Source organism: Macrobrachium rosenbergii, chromosome 42, assembly GCF_040412425.1.
Source record: "Macrobrachium rosenbergii isolate ZJJX-2024 chromosome 42, ASM4041242v1, whole genome shotgun sequence".
In the NCBI taxonomy this organism is placed as follows: domain Eukaryota; kingdom Metazoa; phylum Arthropoda; class Malacostraca; order Decapoda; family Palaemonidae; genus Macrobrachium; species Macrobrachium rosenbergii.
Genome location: NC_089782.1, coordinates 45478882 through 45503821, shown reverse-complemented (window position 1 = coordinate 45503821; position 24940 = coordinate 45478882). Strand labels below are relative to the sequence as shown.

Here is a 24940-nt window from a genome sequence, read left to right as displayed (position 1 = left end):
ATATATATATATATATATATACAGTATGTATATATATATATATATAGCCTATATATGTATATACATATATACATATGTATATATAGATATATTTTATGTATATATATAGACTATATGTTATGCATATATATATTTAATATATATGTAAATTGTAATTTACAATTTCATTTGATTTGCAAGTCCATGGCACAGAGTACAGTGTATAGTATTAGTTAAATTAATTTCCCACAATGGGATTTTATTTTGCATTATGTCCATTTTGCCTCTTAGAGATCGCTTGCCCCGGGGTCAAGCCCCCTTATTTCAGCTTAGGCTAAATAAAGATTTTACAACGAATTTTACTTATTGATTCTTTTGTTTATTATTTATTTATGAATTATTATTAGTTAATTCATTTACTTGATTATTTATCAACTAATTATTTAATGAACTAATTATTTCCTTTTATTTTGAAGAGACGAACGCATATCGCCCTTCGATGATAATGTAATTATTTCACCATCAATCATTTTACACAACGGGAGTTTGACATTTGTAATTTACGGCAGAAATATTTTGGACGCATGCCGTACAGTTTTCAGTTCGGTTTGCTACATTTTTTCCTTTTTTTTTTTTTTTTTTTTTTTTAAAGTGCGGCAGTTATTTTTTATATGAAATCTGACATCGATAACGGTTGTGTGTGTCGTTTACTCTATCATTAATTCTTCCTGATTCTAGGCGCTGTAGTTCATTTTTTATGAGGTGGAAATTACGTTTAGGAGATCTCTTGACATTGGTATCGTGGTTCTTGTGTTTTTGTGGATGAAAGAAATTATGGGAAAAGTAATTGAAAATATTCATATTGATATACGCCATGTCCGCTCATGGTCGTATACGTATATACTTACACAGAATGGAGGTATTTAATAATGGTGAAAGTGATCCACTTGGCAATGAACTTTGCAGGATATGCTATGAATATTTTCATTCAAATTCCTTTTGTTTAGTTTATCCAAATAGAAGTATTGGACGCTAATATCAACTAAGTATTTTAGAAATGAAAAATAAAAATTACATTCTCAGACGTCAAAATAAGAATAAAAAGAGAGAAAACAATACTGAATAATTGTAAATAAATTATAAATAATAATTATAAATGTCAGAATGACGGTGGGTTAAAGTGAACATTAAAAACGTAATTACGCTTGACATATAAATACAGACAATGTTTCTAACGGAATTGTTATTATATTATTATTATTATTATTATTATTATTATTATTATTATTTCATGAAGATTTTGTATGAATACATATTTGTATATTCCTTGAAGTAAACCATCTATCCCCACGAAAATAAAAGGTCTTTTGTACAGCTATTAAGAAACCTCATTTCATAACCTGTATTAATGCGGTGTGTAATTATACGACATATTTACGATCCTTGTCTATTTCAAAATTAAGCTTAATTCCTTATTTATTCAAAGAAATCTAATTTTGACGGTCGAGTCAGAGTTGGAGGAAAACAGATTAAATATTATTAGTTGTCAAAGACTGATTCACTAAAATAAAACAATGGATAATATTTGTGTTAAGTGTCCGGAAAGAAAAATGAGAGAAAAAAAAATATTAAGGACCGATAAAGTCCCTGAAAACCAGATTCAAAACCGGATTCTGCTGTGCAAACTGATATTTATGTTTCAAGATCAACACCATGTCTGCAGAGGCATAAAGTCTTTAGCCTTTGTAAACTTAAGGCTTACATTTCGAACTTGTGTCTGCGGCCACAAAGAAAAAAAAAAAAATTACGATGATTGCATGTAACTGTTTTTTTATTTTTACAAAATTTTGGGTTGTCTTGAAATTCTTTTGTTTTCATTTTAATATTGAAGATGATCTATTCTTTCTTGTTTATTTTTCGTTTGACGTGAATTGGGTATGATACGGACATGTTTTTTCTCAGTCATATTCTAGTTGCTGTTGTATTTACTGCACTGTGATTCATCATTTTTTATTAGATATTCGTTTTGCGTTTGATAAGAATTTTATTTCTATAAAGAACATATAACTACCAGTACTTATCTGTTTATTATGATTAATGTTTGTAAGATAATAAAACGTAAATAAAAGTTTACTTTGATTTTGTTTTGATTTCCACAATGTGTAATTGAAGTTGTAATTTTTATTTTTGTGAACATTGCATTTCACTCGTTTATCTCCGCATGTTAAGTTACGCAGTGACAATCCATCATTATTTTCAGTGTCATGCATCAGTATTTTTTTTATTCTTTTAATCATGTCTACCTTTTATGCCTCCAATTTCTCTTTGTTTTGCTATTTTTTATTTTTCTCTTTGATTTGTAATTAATTACGCGTAAGTTAATGTTTCTTGTTGATTTGTTTCATCATCTAACATATATTCCTTTTGATTTATTTATTTTTTTTTAATTTCTCCCAAAATTTTCAGAAGTTTGTATTATCCGTTGTTATTGTTGTTGCTGTTGACCTATCAGCGTATTATAATCCGCTGAAAATCCAACCGTAACACCTACGTCAGCTCGTCCGGCCGTGCCTCATCTCTTAGTTGCTTATCGCCGATCTGTGGTTGTGACGTCCATAAGTCAAGCCGGTAGAACGTAGAGGAGCGTATTCGGCCGATCATTTTGATAGGCTGCGGGCGGTCTTTCCGTTTCTGTGGAGTTGCCGGCGCAAAGCGACTTTGCTGGCTGAGTAAGTTTCGAGTCAGCATGTGCGCCCCTGCGCGAGGGGTCATTATACGGTACAAAATTTTATATGCTTTCGTAAGGAGCAACATGAATAGGTATCAGTGCGAAGTGAAACGATACGATTTGATTTCAGATATTATGAGTAGATGTCGATATAAAATCGTATGTTAGGATTCTGTTCAAGATGATATCAGCAAGGCATAAATATGGGTATCGAATGGTGTGAGGGAGGGTATCGATATAGAATTATGCATGGGGCATCAAGGGGTATGAGTGGGTATCTGTGAGCACCGATTCGTTAGTAGTAATTAGTAATTTTCGGTAAGTGCCAAAACGATAAGAACAGGTAGGGAAGTACAGGTATAAGCAGATATCAGGAAGTGATAACTCTTTGCAGTAACGTTGACAGGGTACCGAAGACACATCGTTTATATCGAAATTATGTGAGTGGGCACCACACCGATATAAACAGATACCTGTGCGGTAGATGCAGGTACCATGACGGTAAACATATAGATCCCCCATAATAAAAAAAAAAGGCGATATATGAATAGATATGGCTTATAGATATGAAATCGCAACGTAAATATGATGACCTATCGCCATATGGTAGCGTCCGCGATTATCATGTTCTGTGCCACACGATGTCTGTTCACTGTCTTCACTGTAGACAGACAGAAATGAAGAGATGCCGGAAGCCTTCAGCGGCCGGGAGATAATTGTGTGACACATATGACGTCGTATAAATTTCAGATCCGTCACCAGACTCGACGGAGAGCGAGAGAGAGAGAGAGAGAGACGGCGTCAGCGCAGGTGATTCTCGACGTTGATCAAAAGAACTTGGGGCCTAATATTCGGTCGGAGGCAGGTCGCGTTGCAGAGACCGGCTCGGTTCCCGTGCAGTGCAAAGTCCATTTTCTGCTTGGAGTTGACTTTTCCGCTTTTGTGGGAATAAGAGGGAAAAGCCATTTACTCCAAAAGGCAGGTTTTCCTCCGGCGCCCTTAATTCGCGTTTCCCATGAACGGGAAGGATTATGTTAATTGCGAACAGGTGTTAAATGTCTCACTTCGGATTAGTACAAGTACTGCGCGCTGGAGATTATTTACATTAGATAAAATCGTACATTTCCTGCCGACATTTTTCTTTTGCTTAGGGAGGATTAGTGATACACTGAATATATTATATATATATATAGCATATATATATATTATATATATATATATATATATATATATATATATATATATATATATATATATATATATATGTATATATATATATATATATATATATATATATACACACTGATATACATGCAATGACATGAACATGAACGCTATATATACATGACATAAACATGACAAATACAAGAGCATAATATCTCCTATAGTTAGGTATTGAACGGTCTGTTTTGTAAACAATGTACTTTTAAGTAGATTATTCACCGAATAACAAAATAATTTACCCTGTTTCCTCTCATACAATGCACGTGGATGAAAGCTAGCAGGTTAGAATATTGTATGCATTAGATCAGTGCATGGTTAACGCACAGTCTGCCTATAAAGGAGATTATGTGCATAAAACGAAGCCCTTTATCTATAACTAACGCTCATGCCAGCTTGTTGTTGTTTTAAATAACTTAATTATATTTTTTGATAATTTAGTATTGGATTCAGCTACGCAAATGTGATTTCTGCAATGTTATGCTGGGTAAAAATAGAAGAATTATAGTGTATATTCGTAAAAATTTTGTATTTCATATTTTAGCGGTATATACTGTATTACGCTCTTAGCGTTTGTATATATATATATATATATATATATATATATATATATATATATATATATATATATATATATATATATATATATGTCGGTTGATCAGTTTATTTCATAGTTGATCAGTATTTTATATATATATATATATATATATATATATATATATATATATATATATATATATATATATATACATATACACATATATATATTATATGTGTGTGTTTTTTGTGTATATACATATATTTATATTATATTATATTATATTATATTATATTATATTATATTATATTATATTATATTATATATTATACACACATACAATATATATATATACACACACATCACTCTGTAACAAAAATTTGTGTGATTACAGTAATATGAGAAAATATCTGAATGTTTATCACTGCAATTTCCTTATCGTTTTACGTGGAAGGCGTAATTATTTGCTGACTGAAATTATGCTCATGCGTTTCATTGCGTCAGTTGCACTTTGCTTCTGCATGGATGTCATTAGGGAAGGCAGGACCGACGGTAAGATTACCCCCAAAATAATCTTTGCAGAGTTGAAGCGCAAAGTGTTCGTTTTCTTTGTTACACTGAAACTTATACAAATTCATATCGAGAGAGAGAGAGAATAAATCTGCTGAAGTACAGATATCATAGTGAACGAGTGAAATCCTGCTAAAATATACGATAACTAATAGGCTACCCAGTTAAATTAACACGCTGTTAGGTGGCCATTTTGATTTGCGCTATTTAGGTATATATTTTTATTTGAGCGGTAAATTTGAACGTTGAATGGACATCCAGGAATAGCCGTCTGCAATTATAATTTAGGTATGATTTTATTACACACGAACATTTGACCAAGAGGAAACATAAGTGAAATTTCAAAACTAGTTTCGATACTGAAATTTGCTAAGTGATTAATGACAGTTAATAATAGGCTACAGCTGATAGGTTTGACTGTATTTCAAACTTCAGGGTTGTATATATAAAAACGTTAATTAAGATTAACATTTCCGAAACCGACATTGTCGTATTTCGAAGCTTTTGTGTGTTTTTGTTACCGAAAAGATCGCAGTGGGTTTCATATTTTGATTGGTATTATTAGCGCGCTTGGAGAAAACACGGACATATACACGACACAGTACACACATAAACACACACACATATCCAATGAATAGGAAAGGTAGAACACTGGATATATTTTTACCTACGTTTCGGGTATCCGTTTCCATCGTCAGGGATTTGTAAAAACACGAAAATGAAATAAAACAGGAATTTATACAATCATAAAAAAAAATTTAGTGTAAACAGCTAATATGTTATTCAAATATTTTGTTATGTGATTTAACGGTCGGTTCTTCATAGCTCAAATCTGCTCAGTCCATTGTTAAACTTATGCTTGCCAGAAGCGAAAATCATATAAGTGTGTATATATATATATATATATATATATATATATATATATATATATATATATATATATATATATATATATATATATGTATATATATGTGTGTGTTGTATATATAATATGTATATATATTTATATATATATTATATATTATATATACATATATATGTATATGTATATGTATATATATATATATATATATATATATATATATATATATATATATATATATATATATATATATATATATATATATATATAACTTTAACAAAGAACAGGACAGATTTTAGCTATTAAGAACCGACTGTTAAATCATACAACTAAATATTTCAATAACATATTAACTCTTTCGATATTGTATTAATTCACTATTGTTAGTACTACTATGTTTCATTCGATGTTTAACGCATTATGTATATATGTACAAAATGGACCCCAACTATTTTTGAGTGAACTCTTCACTCACATCCGACAGTGATTTCTCTTCGCTTATCGCTCCCCGAATGGCTGTAAGGAGATTTGAATTTAAATGGCTCGGCCGCAACTGCTGACTGTATCCATGTGTGACGGCAACGGAAATTCTTCTTCTTTTTGACGGTTATCGAAGCGTTATCCGTCCTAATTCTCAAGGCTAATTTGGTTAGACCGTTTTCCTCCGCAGGTGACACTGATACTGGGAAGAAATGTCCTTCTCAAGTAGAAAAAAAATTTGTTTTGCTTGAATAGACAGTTACACTGTATAATCCCAAATGAATAGTAGATATTTATCACTGTGATCGTTCAAAAGTAAACGTCGCACTTTTTTAAATGAAGTAAAAAATATTTTCCAGAGGATTTTTTTTTCAACTTGAAATATATTGATGTTTATCCTGCCAGTTATCTTGAATGACACATATCGATAGAACAAGTAAAGATAAGGACAGTTGTTTACAATTTTCTTTAGCAAAATTAAATTCCATGAAATATATGGATTTTGTCCTGTCACCGGGCGTTATCCTGCCTGTTTCATAATAACAACTCTGGCACATATCAGCAGAATATATGAAAAAATTACATTAATTTATTGCTTTCTGCATAGTAGACTTACATCATTTTATGTAACCTATATGTGGAGATTTACTTCGTTAGCCGCCAGAAGCTACCGTTTATAGAAGGCACCTGAAATGATGACGCGAATGGCGCATATATAGATAGAGCACATGGAAATAGACGATATTATCAACAGTTACTATTTTCCATTTCTAAATCCTCGATGTCGCCGTTTAGGGTGGGCGGGTGGGTGGGTGTGTGTCGGGTTGGCACACGGAATTAGGCCCAGTTTTCGGAGGGGGCCCCCATTGAATTAAACTTGTCAGCTCCGTTGTGACCATTACGATGGTAATATCATCAACATTTGAAATAAGCGCATTGATAAACAACCGCGCGATGAATTCGGTGACGCGCCTTGACACTTTTCATTAGCAGCATCATTAGCGTAATGGCTGAGCTAATAAAATTTCGGAGCAATTTCGTCATTGCAGCCCCTGAGAGAGAGAGAGAGAGAGAGAGAGAGAGAGAGAGAGAGAGAGAGAGAGAGAGAGAGAGAGAGAGAGAGAGAGGTGATTGTTAGCATATTCATATAAATATGTGTCTAACAGGTAAGCGACTGAGAGAGAGAAAAAGAAAGGTTATTGTACGGGTATATTCATATTATCGTTGATTTATTCGTGTCTTTATATGCAGTTGGAACAGAAAAAGAATAGGGGAAAGTGTATGTATATTCACGTCGGTACGGTTTGTTTATATTCAGTTTGCATGTATGCATGTATATTATACCTGCTGTGTCCTTGCGATCTCACTCAAGTATCGCACGCATTGCATGTGCCTGAGCTCTGAATCTGTTGACACTGGGGAGGAACGGAATGCAAAAAACACTATAAAAATAAATGAATAGATAAACAAATACAATTTAATTCTCCTTTGAGATACTTGTAATCTAGGATCTTTTCGTGAGAAATGATTCTGCAGTGGAGGAAGAAAGGAGGAGGAGGAGGAGGAGGAGGAGGAAGTGGAGATAAACTTTGTGTGCTAATAAATTCTCCACCCTTTCGCGTAATCTCCGCAACCAGCCACTGGGAGGCGGCTGCCAGTGGCTTAGTCCTCTCAAAAATATCAGGTGATGGAAACATGAAATTATTTCATTATTATCAATTTTGATATCTCATTGACGCGTCAGAAATGCTATTTTTGTATTTTTTTCCTAAATGTTACACAGCGCTCGTTTCGTCCACGTGAAATTCATTCATTTTTCCTATTTTTATTTTTTTTTAGAAATAATGGGAAGTCTGTAATTTTTTGTTGGGAGTTGAATTATTCCCCTATATTTCAGCGCTACGCAGGCAAACTTTTGTAATGTGAATGTTAAATAATTTGATGAGAATCAATTGAATTTTCGCAGCTTTATTCCAATATTTCAGTCATTGGGATATTATTCATTTTTGACTTTGCCGATACTCGGGAAACTTGTTTTACGGAAATTACATATCCTCGACGTCTTTTTAATATGGATGATAGTGTCACTGATGAATGTGGGAAAATGCCGTACAAGTCGAAATGATAATTTTATCTATTGACTTTCTTTTTCTTTGCAGTTCTTTGGAACAAGCACATCCTAATTTGTTTAAGACTTCCTTTTTGTAAGAAAATAACAGTAGGTCTGAATATTAATTGAATTTCGTTGTTTTGCATTTTTGTGTTTTTAATTTGTTTTCATTTACTGCTCTTGTCATAAGGGCGTCATCAAGTGGAAGAGCCGTGTCCAATAACAGAGCTCTGATTGCTGTAATATTCTCTATTATCGCATTGTTTCTCTCCGTTGAATAAGATAGGACATTTCACAGGAATAAAATTTTGGTTGCGACTTCATTGGTATAATGGACCTTTGTTAAAAATAAAACGTACGGTAGTCAAAACTACTTCTGTTCTGCATTAGCGCTTCGTTTTCAATGACTACCGTGTCGATTGATGTGAGAGAGGCAGCGTCGTTAATAAACAAAACCACACCGATAATGATTTCTAAAACTCGCTTATTAGGCACTCGTCGATTCTCGGAATTTATCGGAAAATATTGCGGGACCAAAGATCGCATAATGCGCTATCACGAGTTACGCAATAATTTTTATTTTTTTATTTTTGCAACGTAATCAGTTTAGCGAATTTTCATGATATGCAAATATTTCTCCGAGTTCTTTTTGATTACGGTAAACATTTTGCCGAACTCGGAAACCTTTGTTGTTCGACGGAATGATATTAACATTATGCATGTCAAGGGTGCCTGTGTGTAGAGGGTAGAGAGAGGTTGCCGCTTTGATGCGTCGTGTAATTTTTATCTCCGTTTCGGTTTTTTTTTTTTTTTTTTTAGCGATTTATGAGTTTAAATCGATCGCTTGGTCGTAACCGTAAGGATCTTTATTGTTTGTGTGACGGAGAAATTACCACTAGTTTCTCGATCATCGCAATAAGGTTTTTGCATTGAAGTTTTATTTATTTACATTAATTTATAACAGGTTTGCATAACCCGCCTTTTATATCGAATTTTAATCTCGTTCTTGATTTTGTCACTGCATTAGAAAACTAGTACTGATTGTTTTAGTTTGCATTTCATACTATGCTTTTGATTTCTACCGGGCAATAATTTCGTCCATTTTATTTCTATGTAATTTGCGAGTCGTGGTGTCACGAGAGAGAACATTCGAAAAGCCTCCCACCGGGCGAAATGGACGGAACAGTCTCTCCGGCAATTCGAAACATGTCGTACTTAATTATGAAGAAACATATTTCATTGTTATTCAATTACAGATAGGATCAGGGCGAAATGGAAAATGAAATAATATCGATGCGACGGGGTCCGTTTGAAGTCGGCCGAATTGGTCCTCAAAATGTAATGGCGATGTATATGCAATAGCGCCCGACTTCATATTGCATTCGGTGCAACTTTTTCCCCCGTCGCAATTGCATTACTGGCTTATTTTATGAGAATGATCTTTGCGATTGACTTTTCATGAGAATAATCGGGATACAAAAAGCGATCGCTGCTCCGAAGATAATTGAATGGGAACTCGTGTTACGATGCTTCATTCAGATTTTTTTTTTTTTTTAGATTTTGAATTTATTTTCAAAAGCAACAAATTTATTTCGCGCTGCAACTTTGCGTTAATTTTTTCCCCCGATTTTTTGGCGGGTGTCGCTGTAGCAATTTTCCATTTGTTCATGATTTTATGTCTTTGCAATACGCGTTCGGCGGTAAATTACGGAGACATAAATATAAAACTGCTCAACAACATCGGCGCTGAAATAGATAGAAATCACTTTTTTTTTTTTTATAGTAAAGCTATTCCTCTGAAATGTATAAGCCACCTGTTAATGAATTGTGGACAGAGATTTTTTTTTAAATTCGACAATTATCGTGATGACAATTGACAATGTCTGAAAAACAGTTGCATGATTATAGAAAGGCTTGTATGTCATTCGGTTATCATTGTGAAATACTGAATAATTACAGTAAATTCAACTGCTAGCTGTACACTGGTTTAATACTTAAGAACAATAATAGTGTTGTTAGTTAGTCTTAAAAGCGTAATGTTAGTGGAGATGCAAGTGGCTTTTGATTCAAGCAAGAGTCCCGATGCTTGCAAGAGTGTGTTCTAGCGCCCCGTAGAGGAAACAGACAATTGCCGACGAATATTGGATGATGAGATATTCGCCACCAGTCGCCATCGGTCGATACTGACTGGTGTGAGGAGGGGAGCGCCGCTCCCTCCACTGGTTCCTTTCCTATTGCCGGCGACGACTAACTCTGAGCCACCCGGCTGCCGGAGCATTCCTTGAAATACCGCAAGTGAGGCGATTCATTTTACACAATAGATTTTCAAGTTCACACTTCATTTGCCCTCGAAAGGAAATCCGCTCGGAAACTGCTTTCAGTATTGTTGGGTTTCTACAGTTACTGCATTTGCACTTTGTCTCCCCGAGTTAGGAGGATTGCAGTTTTGCGGTCTGGCTGATTACAGCGTTTTCTTTTGAGCAGTTTGTTGTGTTGTTATTCATTTTGCGTTCGACCACTTAATCTTAGTAATTGTAGTAATATTTTTATAGGTGGGCATAACATTAAACAGTCACACCCGCACATTATATATATACTTATACATATATATGTATGTATATATGTATGCATACAATGAAATGTTTTGGAAATATTTGCCTGTTGCATTACGGTGTATCACTGCTGAATGTTTCCTGTGATGTGCCTCTGAATTGGCATTAACTTTGAAGTTTGCACTGTGAAATATGCAGTGGTAAATATCTCACAATTTCATAACTTTTATTTATTTATTTTTGGGGTGTCCGTCCATTAAATTTAAGAGATTTTATTACTGATTTTCTAAAAAGATTGATGTATAATAGGTCATTAACGTTTATTTTTCGATTGAAATTTTCCTTGATGACTGCACATTTCTCTAAAAGATTCACTTTTATTAAATGCGTTAATTGTAACGTATCAAATAAGACCTTTTGAAATATTATTGCCTCGTATTTATATTGATGTTTCATCGCTAAAAAATATTTTCGTGAAATCCGTTTCATATCTTAGTGTTAAAAGAACCACGATTTATCACTTTCGCAAAGTAGCTGTCGCTAATGTGTTTTCACATACATATTAAAATGGAAAATATTAATAACGATCGAGAAATCATCTGCGTAATTAATATGTATTTGTGAACGTTTTGCTGTCCCTATCCAATATAATGCCTGTTCCTTCAGGGAGCCATTTTATACGTATGAAATTTGAGGTTTTTCGGAATAAAGCTGTGGAATGCCGGAGGTCAACACCAACACATACATATTTCACTCAGCCGTTTCAGTTTCATCGTCCCAAAGGGAATATTTAACAGAAGTGAAAGCGTAATATTAAGGCTGCATAATTATGAAGGTCTGTTTATAATTTGAATATTGTGTCAAATGTGTTATAATTATAGTAATAAGCTGTTATTATTATTATTATTATTATTATTATTATTATTATTATTATTATTATTATTATTATTATTATTATTATTACAGCGGAAATAAGCTTTGTTATCTGATGGTTTTAAGATTTGACACGCAAGAAAATAATATAAATTTTCACATAATTTTTCTTCAATGATTAGTGATATAGATTTTAATCCGGTTGGCAGCCGGGCCATTGTTGATTTCTCCACTTTGACTCTTTATATACATAGTACTTTATGTAAATATAACCGAATGGAATTATGAGCCCTGTTTTTGAGAATGGAAAGAATGGACCACTTGGAGGCGTAAGTAGAAAGAGTTTGATAAATCTCGTCTGAAACAGTATATATATATTGTGTCAGTTTCTCAAAGGATATAACCTAATGTGTGATGTTAAAAGACCATGATTTGCCATTTTAACAAGACCATCATCCATTTAGAATTTTTAATACATACTGGAAGGCAATCGAGTTGTTTTTCGATTACAAATGTTACAAATGCTATAATTTTTATTGTGAACATCCGGTAGTTATGTGGTCATTTTTGTTTTGAAATCGGTTTTTTGTTGCAGGAAAACCTCCATGATTATTTATTTTTTATTTTGGTTGAATATTCACGTCTGGTAATAATATTTTTGATCATAAAAAATTCACACGAGGTCATTAGCACCTTAGATTAAATCATATTGCTGATTATGACAGTTATTTTAATCATGATGATTATCATTTTGCAGCTAATTATGAAAAAAGAAGGCACACGAATTTTAATAATCTGTGAAAAATCATTTGCACCGTATTACAAATAATTACTCTGCTTGTAAATCACAGTTACCGTGACGGATGAGTATTACTGCACCACTTTGCCCCAGGGGCTTTTCGAAGACCCGCAAGTCAGCGAATCTGTCAGGCGTGACAGATGATACCCTGTAAATACCCGGAGTTTAAAGGACACGTGATATAATGCGGGTCACGAGAATACAACTGGGTCACTGAAAACTGTAGCGGCATTTGACAAGAGTTGAGTTCAACAGAAAAGTGAGGGTTGACACACACAGAAACGATTCGCTAGGGACTTACCTTCGGAGGGGGAAAAAAATAAGTTGTACTTCCAAGGGAGATCTACTCCCACGGGTTAAACGAGATGATCTTGGTGGTGATGATGGCGGTTAGATGCGCTGGTTGTCGACAAGATCACAAACTTCCACAAAATACACTTAGACAGAAAAAAAGGGGAAAAACGAAGTGGTGCTGGAGACGGAGGAGAAAAAGAAGTTAAGAGACAGGAAAAAAAATGGACAGGCTCAGTAAGACAAACTTCACTAGCACAGCCGCACACGAACACTGAGCCTTTTTTTTTTTTTTTTTACAGCAAACTGGGCTTGTTAAGGATTGAATCTTCCAAGCGGGCAGTCACAAGAACTCGAGAGCCTCGGATGACCGGTCATCCGGCCTGCAGACCTTGTCACGTTGATTACAAGTCCTGCGATTTTTTCTTTACTTTTTAGGGCAATGATTTTTAAAGTCTGTCGCTGATGACGAGGATTGTGCCTTCTGCAGCGCCTCCGACCAGGGGCAATGAGAAGTGAAATTTCCTCCTCTAGCGGTATTTGTACGGTCCAGCTCTATATTTCCATAAAAAACGAAAGTGATTTTTTCTTTCAAATCGAACGCGGAATGCCCAAATCCCGTGTTATTTTGGATATAGGATTTGATTCTGTTACTGTAAGTACGGCGGGGTATATAAATACAAATATCTAAATGAGTGAGATGGCCTACATCCGGCAGGGAGAGGTGCTTGCGGACTAGCCTTCACACATGAGCACACTGGAGTATTAACGCCTGTGGATCAGAGTAGTGGCGTCAGGCTCCGGAGAGTTGGTGATGCGTAGTCGCCTAGTGAAGCGTAGGTCGGGGACTAAGGTAACCAGTCCCTGAAGCGTGTATCAGCAGCGCCTGAGTCCACGATTCGCCTCGGCGCACGGGGGTCCCCACACACGCACCCCCTCCCGCCTGCCCTCTCCCACAAACCCACCCCTAAGGACACCTCCTGGCCCCCTCTAGCTCCTCCCACTGTCCCTCGGGCAATAATCACCCACCCTACACGACGGCAACACCTATCTGTCCGCAAGTCCTTCCCTTTTCCCGTCAGGAGACGCGATGCAGCGACTCCATACATTCACCTACAGGCAAGCAAAACCTTTCGCTGACGGAAGAGGAGACAGAAAGCGAAAAACAGGGCCTCGGTCCAGGACCTGGAGCTGTTGCAAAATATATCGCGCCAGGAAACCGAGCGGCGTGAAATGCATCTATGGGCTTTTTTGGTGTCGGCGAGGGAAATGGAGGCGGCTACCGGTGGGCGGGGCTTAAGGCTACACACATGGGGGTAAGCCCTGCGGTCGCCGACTGACGGATATTCCCGACTCCGATCGCTTGCTATGTGCTGGCGCTGTCGCCCATCTCCGATATCAACTGCCATCGCCGGCCTTACCGATAGACCACCGCCAGCCACGCTCACACGCGATGTTCGCTCTCGATGTTTGTTTATTTTCCGTCTTTGGAAAGAAGGCTTTATATGGATACCGATGTAACGGGATTCACATTGTTTTTGGAAAGTCGTTTATATTTATGTAGTCTAAGGCGCTCTTCTGTTGCTTACTTTATTGTTCCTCATGACAAAAATTCCTATTTTCCATGCCTAAAAATTTCTAGCAATATTTCAAAAAAGCGAGAAGTCAACATATATGAAAATATTCAAGCCTATTTTTAGAACAAGTAGTAGTCATTATTAACTTGAGTAAAAAAGAAATAAGAGTACACTCATTAAAAGCATTACGATCACTATAAACACAGCTATGTGTATCTGGGGAACAAAGCAATATAATGGTATGGGAAAATTAATAAATTCTCAAAAGATCATCGTTGACTGTAGGAGAGGTTACACGTATTAGGAAAATTAATATACAAGAATTTCTAAATATAATTTTTTTATATATACCCCAAAAACTCATCAGGTGTTGTTTTTGTTTACGTAGAGCGCTTTATGAAGCTAATAAATTTTAACAATTTTGTTTTTTCATCTAAAAGATAGTGATATAAAAAAATCGGTGTTAAATGAGCCTTGACTGAATAAACTATAAAATATTCGATTTCCACGTTGTCTTCAAGATCCGAAAAACCGACCATTTAATAACTGTAAATATGCGGAAACATCATCCAGAATTTTCTTGTAGCTATGTTTTCATAGTAAAATATTGGAAGGAAATCTGTACGTCCGCCTAACAGCCATTGGCGAGAATGAGCGAGACGGGGTGCAGACAGTCAGCGGAGCACTTTGTTAACCGTGGAAATGTATGAGAAATTTGCGGAAATGTATGAGAGCCGTACATAAAAGAGAGAAAGAGAGAGACAGGGAGAGAGAGAGAGGGAAATAGAGTTGAGAGAGAGGAAGAATGCAGTGGCGTGCGATGTCTCTCCGTCTCTCTCTCTCTCTCAACACCGCGGATCCACATCCTCCCTCTTCGGAAACTCGACTGATGCTCGTCTCCGCTGACAGATTGTGGCCTGGGTGGGCGTGGCCTCGCCTCCCCATCATGCCTCATTGGTCGTTTCGGCTGTGTCTTCCTTCCCATTGGCCCGCGGGCGGACGTTTCCGCCCCCTTTCGGGGAGGCACAGCATGGAAGAGACCGTTGTTATCTCCGTGAAAGGACGGAGAAGAGAATCGTAGTGTAATTCATGGCCGGTACTTCGCTCATAATGCCTCCGTTTTGTGAAGAATCTATTAAATCATATAGTGGCAGTAGCTATGATGATCATATCCCGTACAGAGGCGACCGAGTGCGTTGAGGGCGACTCATTAGACCACATTTAGCTCCGTGAGCCATTGTTCGCATTACATGGGTGGAGGCACCTGCTTACAACACACCTCCTCCTCCCCCTCCCCCTCCTCCTCCTCCTCTTCCTTCTTCTTCTTCGTCTTACCTCACCTTGCCTCGTCCCCCCCCCCTTCTCTTATACCTCTCTCTCTCACTCTCTCTCCTCACCCCAAAGTCTAATGAAGCTCTTGACCGTAAATCACTCGAAGTCTCTCAATATAGATGATTTAATTCAATTCATTAAGACCCAAACTAGGTACGTGATTTCATTGCGGGTGGGTGGGCGCCAAGAGTAAGGATACAGAGAGAGCGAGAGAGAGAGAGAAAGGTGGATGGGCAGTGTGCTCGTGTTCGGGTAGACATGCCCTGGGTAGGGCAGGGGGAAGGCGTTGGGTAAAAGCATCAATAGTCGTCGTAGTAATATAGTAGTAGTAGTAGTAATAGTAGTGGGGCGGAATCTATAGGCACTGAGTGACAGAGCAAACGCCTTTGACGACGACGAAAGTGGTGCGATGACGGCGGTTGGCGGTGCCAGCAGGATAAGACACCGGGGGTGGGGACCGAGATGAGGAATAGCGTGGGGGGGATAGGTAGGGCCGATAGGTATGGGGAATGGGGGTGGGGGGGGGGACGCAAGCGCGAAGTCCTCTGGCCATGCCTCAGCGCGCTTCCACGATGCCGGAATCATATGATACTTGATGTTAAGTCGGGCCCAAACCAGTGAAATTGTATTACATGGCTGTTTGCAGGCTTCTCAGGGCTTTAGTCTTGCTCTCTCGCATTAGGTCAGCTGGGAGAGACGAATAGGAACGGTAGGGTGCCTAGGAGGGAGGTAGGGGGTGGGGTTGTCAGTAGAGGATAGGGAAAGGGTTAGGATAGGTGTGTTTTTGTGTTAGAAGGAACCCAGACGAGTGGTCAAGAATTATTTGTTTATTTTCGCTTTCGCTTCTCATAAAAGACGGATTAATGACGCCTTAGCGTTACTAAAGTTAATGTTTTTAGAGGTGGATTGATGATTTTATTTTTATCTAATTGTTTCAAGCAGTGGATGACATTTTAATCCATCGTTATAAATGTCGTGCAACTTTATTTAGGCTTGCACATTTTCGGAGACAACAGTTTTCGTGACAGAAATCCACTGAAGTTGTAATTCAAATCGACCAAAACTAACTTAACTTTTTAATCAATCAGCCTTATTGTTTTTGAGTTGATATAAACTCATCCACTGATTTTACTGTTTCGAGGTTTACTTAAATTTCATCACCTTATTTAGATATGTCCTTGTTTGTTGATACAGCTGATTTTGCTTGTCCAAGTTGATTTCATTTCGATCGACTGAGTTTTATACAAGTTCATTTATCAGTCAAGTAACTTTCTTAAGTGCATTTACCTCTGTCCAGCTGAATTTCGTATAAGTTCATTTACTTTTCATCAGTAGAATTTCCTTCAAGTTCTTTTACATTTAGTCAACTGAATTTTGGAGTCTAAGTTTATGTAATTTTATTCAGATTATTCTTCTGTTTGGTGACTTAGTTTGAATCCCCTGATTTTGTTTTCCTAAATTGTTTAGCTTCCACTCTTTGAAAAAAAAAAATTTATTCTGGAGATATTTTGATTAATGATTATGTACCATCTATTATGTAAACTGATAAGGAGAATATTACTTATATTAAAAATGAACTCAGTTGGGTTCATAATTCATCATTTACCCGATTTGACATTTTTTCATTGATTTATATTGAAGAATTATAAAGTAACGTTATGCTGTTGGACATAATATTATGATGCCTTTAGCTCTTTTAGTAAAACTTGTAAATCTGTATTTCAGTAAGCTGGTCTGAAATATATTTTTCATCGTGTAAAAGGAACAAGTTAGAGTAGACAATAATGTATCATTTCTGTTAGAAGTTGTTTACCTAAAAATCTTATGCATAAGTTATTCCCATAGGTTACTCTCGCTGATTAGTCAATTTTATGTGTATAAAGCTTTCTGTCCAATTTTTTTTTTCAGTCTAAATTATTTTCCTTTTAGTTTCGTTATCATACGTTTGCTTTTGGTTTTACATTACAGGTTTTAAATATATAGTCCATTTATATGTACGTTGATCATACATCTTATCTGTTAAAGAAAAAAAGTTATGTAATAAAACAAATTAAATAGTTCTGGTAACTGATTGGAATGACTAACTCGGCAGTACCTTTAGATTTAAATGGTATTTTTAAATACCTAGAATTCGAATATCCTTAGTTTGTGTGCCTGGGATGTAAATAACCTTTGTACATTTCCCAGTATGTGTTAGTCTTTAAAAATTGCTAAATTCAAATATTATTATTATTATTATTATTATTATTATTATTATTATTATTATTATTATTATTATTATTATTATTATTATTATTAAATGCTTCGTGTTCAAAAACTCTTTGTGAATTCCTCAGATGCAAACTGGTTTTCTGAGATGCCCAGATTAAAAAATTTCTAGTAAGTTGCACATATCTAAATAGTCTTTTTGCTAACATTCTATTCGTGTAAAGGCTTTTCTATAGTTTTCCGTATTATTAACATTAATACTCGGGTATTCCAAGGTGCTTGTAATATAAGGTTAGTTGTGAAATAATGAAATAACAAACAAGTGAATATCTGTACTTTGTTCATTTTACCGTTAACAAACGTACGTATTTTCATTAATCAAAAGAGGGCATGTCTTGCAATGAAAACATTGATGATATTTCGAATGGAAGAAATTATGAAGTAACAAGTAAGTGTCCATGATGCTTTGGTGTGAGAAGAGATATTGTTAATAAATGTCTTCAGGTAAAATGCACACGTTAAGGTCACGGTTAGTACGTCACATTATGTATATATTTTATATATATATTATATATATACACATGCACACACAGTAAGCGAACGTATAAGAATTAGTCTAAGAGTAAGTGATTGAACAGCACAGGTAGAGGAAATAGTAGTAAAATTGACTAGCTGATTTTTAAGTTTCTTTAGTGAATAAAATTTGGAATAAATTTGGAGCCTGGAAGACATTACTTAAGACTATGTAAATGACGACCATCAAGAGAAGGTTACAGAATATCCGACAGACTTTTGCTCATAATCAGACAAGAGAAACTGAAGTGAAGACTGATAAGCACTCGTTTATTTTGCTTCTCTATTATACGTTGTAATACAGGGGTTGATAAGTAGATGGAGATAGAGCGAGAGGCGGAATTTGACGCAGATCAGTGTTTGAATGTTAGAGTGAGGAAGAGGTAGAGAGTATGCGAGCGGAAAATGAAGTTGAACTTTGCAATCTTTATAAAGAGTTCTTACCTTCAAGTTCATGAAGATAAAGTAATCAGTTTTATTGTTTATTGGTGGAATTTTCCGTTCAGTGTGTTCCTCCCATTAGTGACTTTTAGTAGATTTTGAGAGCTCTAGTTGACTGCGGAAAAGAAATGATCTATGCATCTCTCTCTCTCTCTCTCTCTCTCTCTCTCTCTCTCTCTCTCTGTAATTGGTTAAAAAAAAAAAGATTGTTAGAGGCGAAGTTGCGAGAAAGAAGTGAATGCCGTGCACAGGTATACTAGAAGATAGATACGGTAGTCAGGAAGAAAGTAGAAGAAAAAGAATGAGAGTTAAGGAGTACCGGGAATTAAGACACAAATAGAAAGATATCGTTTGATGGGCATAGAGTCGTATGTTGATGCAGTGAATATTTTGAAGGGTTATTGAAAGTCGAGGGTAGAAGGGAGGCAGGTCTGAGTGATGCAAGAGGAGAAAAAGTTAGTGAATACTTGAGAATAATTCTTGAAATGTCTTGTATTTAAAGAGGGCAGGTAAGAGGCTTAAGGTTCCAGCGAAATGGTATGGTGGTATAGTGGGATGTGAGTGGCTAATCAGAGCGTGCGTGCGAAAACTATAGTGGTATAACTTTAAGACTGACTGTACCAGGAAGGTGTATGGCAGGGTTTTGACAGTGATGGATAAAGGTAGGTTTGAAAGAGGAAGAATTGCGCAGTTTTAGATAAGGAATAGTGGATGTGGGGAGTTTCAGAGTGAAAAAGAAAGTGGATGCCTTGGAATACAGACATAGATTACTTTATACTGTATATATATGTATACATATATGTGTGTGTATACATATACATATACTGCATATATATACACATGTATACATACATATATACATATGTAGAGAAATATGGATGGAAGGTTTGTGTATGTACTTGAAAAAACAGAGAGCGTAGTCCTTGAATCTTATAGGCTGGCAATGTACATGATTTTACGTGTCGCATTTTCAGCCTAATTATATAGATTATATATATTGTATAGTAATATAAAGACAAATATAAATAGATATATCATATATGTAATGTATTGACTGCAATAACCTCACATTATACTATGCCGTTCTAATGACACTGCAGTTTGTAAATGAATGTCTCAGTCTTATTATAATATCTCCTTTCTGTGTACACATGTTTTGCTCCTTCTGGCTTTCCTTAATCTCTCTCTCTCTCTCTCTCTCTCTCTCTCTCTCTCTCTCTCTCTCTCTCTCTCTCTCTCTCTCTCCAAATGTACTGGGTGTTTTCGCTTATCTTAATCTTAACTCTCTCTCTCAAATCTCTCTCTCTCTCTCTCTCTCTCTCTCTCTCTCTCTCTCTCTCTCTCCAAATGTACTGGGTGTTTTCGCCTATCTTAATCTTAACTCTCTCTCTCTCTCTCTCTCTCTCTCTCACCCAGATGCACTGGTGTTTTCTCTCATCTTAACTTTATCTTAACTTTCCTCTCTCTCTCTCTCTCTCTCTCTCTCTCTCTCTCTCTCTCATATTCCTGATAGGGCATTGTGAACTGGTTCCTATATCAGCTGCTTTACGCCCTTACTTATGGCTTTGTACCCTTGGTTAAAATGCTTGCCGCTGTACACGATGCTTTTCTCCTTTCCTCCTCGGGCTGCACGGCGGAGTGCTTCCATTACTGTATTTCTTATCTTCTTTATTATCTGTTTTGCTCGGCGCTGCTAAACGTTCCCCGCCTAATGTCCTTTTGTTTGTTGGCATCATCTGCTTCTGCTGCTGCCTGCAGGCATTAGGGGTTTCCTGCTTTACGTTCAAGTCTTGTTGTTTTATGCTGCCTTGGTTTTCTTTCTTTTTTTTTTCTTTTATTGAACAAACGCTGACGCTCCGCCGCTCTCTTGCTTTTAGTTAACAAAGTGTGTAATTTTAAAATTTTATTGTCCCTCGGCTTCCTTTTGTTTACCAAAAATAAGGGTTATGAGATTTATCCATCTACCTATCTATCTATCTATTTATCTGTTTATCTGTGTATCTGTCTATCTATCTATCTATCTATCTATCTATCTATTTATCTGTGCAAAACGCGCATGCCTCTGAAAACTGTTGTGCTTATCAGTGCATATTTTTTTTATCATTGAGAATTGTCGCTTTAATCTGTACAATGGCATTTTCTATCATTTCTTACCCATAAAGATTTTCGGTCCCTTAATCTGATAGAAGAAATTGACACTTTTAAGAAAAGTTACTTCAAAAGCAGGCTGCGGTCATCTGCTGGCTGGGGTCAAACTTGTAAGAAAGATGTCTAGGTGTCATGGAGAGAGAGAGAGAGAGAGAGAGAGAGAGAGAGAGAGAGAGAGAATGAGGGGGATGGGCATAGCGATAGAATGATGGTATGGATGGCTGGCTTTAGAGGTGCTGGGTAAAAGCTGGGATGTCAGCAGGTGGGAATTAACTTTCACGCTTAATTTTCAGCTACTTAGTTCCCTAAAGAAGGCGCTGACAGGTTACCAAGTATACTATACAGAGAGAGAGAGAGAGAGAGAGAGAGAGAGAGAGAGAGAGAGAGAGAGAGAGAGTTAGCTAGGACTAACACAATCTTGACATCTGGTTAACCAAGAGACATAGGGACTTCAAATACAAGGTAATGTTCTAGTAAGTAGTAAAGGAAGACGATATCGGTGGATTCTGAGCGTTTCGACAAGTGTACAGTTTGAGACATTTCTCTCTCTCTCTCTCTCTCTCTCTCTCTCTCTCTCTCTCTCTCTCTCTCTCTCTCTCAAATGCTCCTTTTAGTTTTCTGTAAAAGAAAACTATTGTGCCGGCTTTGTCTGTCCGTCCGCACTTTGTATGTCCTTCCTCAGATCTTAAAAACGAATAAGGCTAGAGGGCTGCAAATTGGTATGTTGATCATCCACCCTCCAGTCATCGATATACCAAATTGCAGCCCTCTAGCCTCAGTAGTTTTAATTTTATTTAAGGTTAAAGTTAGCCATAATAGTGCTTCTGGCTACGATATAGGACATGCCACCACCGGGCCGTGGTTTAAGTTTCATGGGCCGCGACTCATACAGCATTTTACCGAGACCACCGAAAGGTAGATCTGTTTTCGGTGGCGTTGATTATACGCTGTACAGAAAACTCGATTGCGCCGAAGAAACTTTGGCGCATTTTGTACTTGCTTAGCTTTTGGCTCTTCTGCTGACCTGAAGTTGAAAAGTTACAGAAGGCGATTAGTTGCCAAGTCAAATTTTCCCTCATTGATACCAAGTGTTTTGAAAACAATGAGACAATGACGCAGTTTATAGTCGGATAACAAAAATAACTTCTAATTCGGAGGCCTAAACAGACGCACTGGAACTGATGAAACACGCTTAGGTTGGGCTACAGCTATTTATAATGGTCGTATAATCATGTATATATACAGAGGGAGATGAATTAGCTTTGACGATTGACCTTCAGCAGCTGAGTTTAATCTTCTTTCTTTATTATTTAATACTGATAATAGTTAATTATTTTGTAATACTGATACTACAGCACTGCTACTACTGCTAGTGATAATAGTAATGTTGTGTTGATTATTTTGTTTGTTGTTAATTTAATACTACTGTACTACTACTACTACTACTAATACTACTACTACTACTACTAATAATAATAATAATAATAATAATAATAATAATAATAATAATACTAGTGGGTGGCAGTTGTCTTGTGGAACTATGGCCTCGCTCGTAAGCCATAAATTCCAGCGCCCAAGTTTGTACGGTTACCAGTGGAAGCTGTTAAAAGTTTTCCGTTAACGGCGTTGGACCCAAAGTTTTCCTAATAACGTGTGGCGGCGTAGTACTAGCCCATTGTAGCAGTCAGGACTAAGTATAATAGTAACAGTACTTTTTTTTTTTTACTTATTTATTTATTTGTGTTGAGTGTGGTATAATTGTCTGCGGCTCGTTTCGGTCGATAGGTGGAGAAAGCTTTCGTTTTCTTTCTGTTCATATACGTAGACACACACACATATATATATATATATATATATATATATATATATACTATATATATATATATATATATATATATATATATATATATATATATATATATATATGTATATATATTCTAAGCAATATTAAAAAGTCGTTATTATAAATGATTAGATTAATCGTCATAAAACTGCCTCACTTTACACAGAAATTGCAAGAAGGAGTTCGGCAATGAAGGCAGATACAGTATAATAACAGTGATAATAACTACAAAACATTTAATAATTGCTGAACGACCTGATAAGTCAACACTCATATGTTTGATACAAATTTTTACAAACTGGGAAACATCCACCAAGGTCTCGAGAAAATTGCTGTGTACTTCTGAGGTAATAATAATAATAATAATATAATAATAATAATAATTTGCGTAATATAAATCCACAGTTATACAGTAAACTGTAATACAGTTTACTATTTAATTGAAGATTTTTGTTACACAGACTTTTTCACGAGATCGTGAATTTCTTAGCAATAATAATAATAATAATAATAATATTTAAAAGTAGTAGTATTGTTTCTGGATATTGATTAAAATAGTAGTAGTAGTAGTAGTAGTAGTAGTAGTAGCAGTAGTAGTAGTAGTAGTAATGTATACGTTCCCCGGAGGCGTATGTGAGGGGGGGATTCCGAGCGTTGATCAATAGTTATCAAGTGTAGCATAAAGAGTACAGTGATGGTGGACAAGCCTCGATATAAGCGAGTCGGTGCTTGCACCTTAGAACTGTTGCTGTTATGGCTTCTAGAATTTCTGATGTTGTTACTTTTATCACCGCTGTTGTTTCTCTGGATTTGGGGGTTATTACTGAAGGAGGAGTTTTCTCAGTTACTTTTAAGATATTATGTATAAATAGCATTGATCTGTGCATGTATCTTGTTTATAGTTTTCATGAGTTATTCTTCCGTCGTCTTTTTTTTGTATTCTTTCTTTCTATAAGTTCTTTCAGTGCTATGTGTGAAGGTTAGTTGTGGATTAACTTCCTTCTTCTCTTAAAATGTCGGGAAATGTTTGTGCATTTGTACTTTTTCTCTGGATGCTTAAATTAGCGACAGCAGTTTTGATGTTTGGCTGTTGTTTCATTTCTATTTTTTTTAGGTTTTCCTAAAATATCGTGCCTAGGATTGACCGATGTTTAATTTAATTAATTTTTTATTGTGAATTCTGACAGTAACGTCAGTGCGTAATTTGAGGTTATTTGTTGTTATATTTTTAGTGACGGAATGCGTATATTTTGTGTGTGTTATTGTAGCAAGTGAATTTACAGGTTTCATATCGTCATGCACGATTTATTTATTTTTTTTAGCCGACCTGGATCTACTGATATAAATATAGTTGGGTAAATATTTTTGATGCTTACTTATTAATCCTATACTTCTGGTAAAGGCCTGCAGATTTTGTATTTGCTATTGCATATTTTTGTAGCTGTTGTTGTTTTTGCATGTTTATGAATTCTGATCTGCTGCTTTCCACATTCCGTAATGTTTTCGTCATATGAAGAGACTGGTCGATATTGCACCCCTATTTTGAGCTGTTGTAGTCATGCTCTAGATTTCTTCCCCTAATTGTTTGCATTAAGATATTTCTTTCGATTTTACAGAACATTTCGCGTTTGTGCCATATGTAGGATACATAAATAGTGATCAGTTATGCGTTGTATGTGAATAATTACTGCGGTTTCTTGCGTTTTCGTATTTCCTAAGGATTCCATGAACATATATGGGCATAGCAAATTCCATTTTGAAAATACTGAACAAAATCCTGAGGAGACTGCACTGGTCTATGTCTTTTAGTAAGTG

The 24940-nt window shown here is 36.0% G+C and overlaps 1 protein-coding gene across 10 annotated transcripts in view; it reads right to left on the bottom strand.

The window, feature by feature from the left end:
- Positions 1-15479, bottom strand: part of LOC136828384 (paired box protein Pax-6-like) — a 223705-nt gene extending 208226 nt beyond the window's left edge. For 2 of the 10 annotated variants that reach the window (XM_067086380.1, XM_067086387.1), the window contains exon 1: positions 13014-15458. The gene's annotated coding sequence lies outside the window, so the exon portion shown is untranslated. Of the gene's footprint in view, positions 1-13013 lie in introns of all 10 variants that reach the window. The other 8 variants (XM_067086379.1, XM_067086384.1, XM_067086383.1 and 5 more) reach the window with 6 other exon arrangements.
- Positions 15480-24940: the final 9461 nt, after the last annotated feature.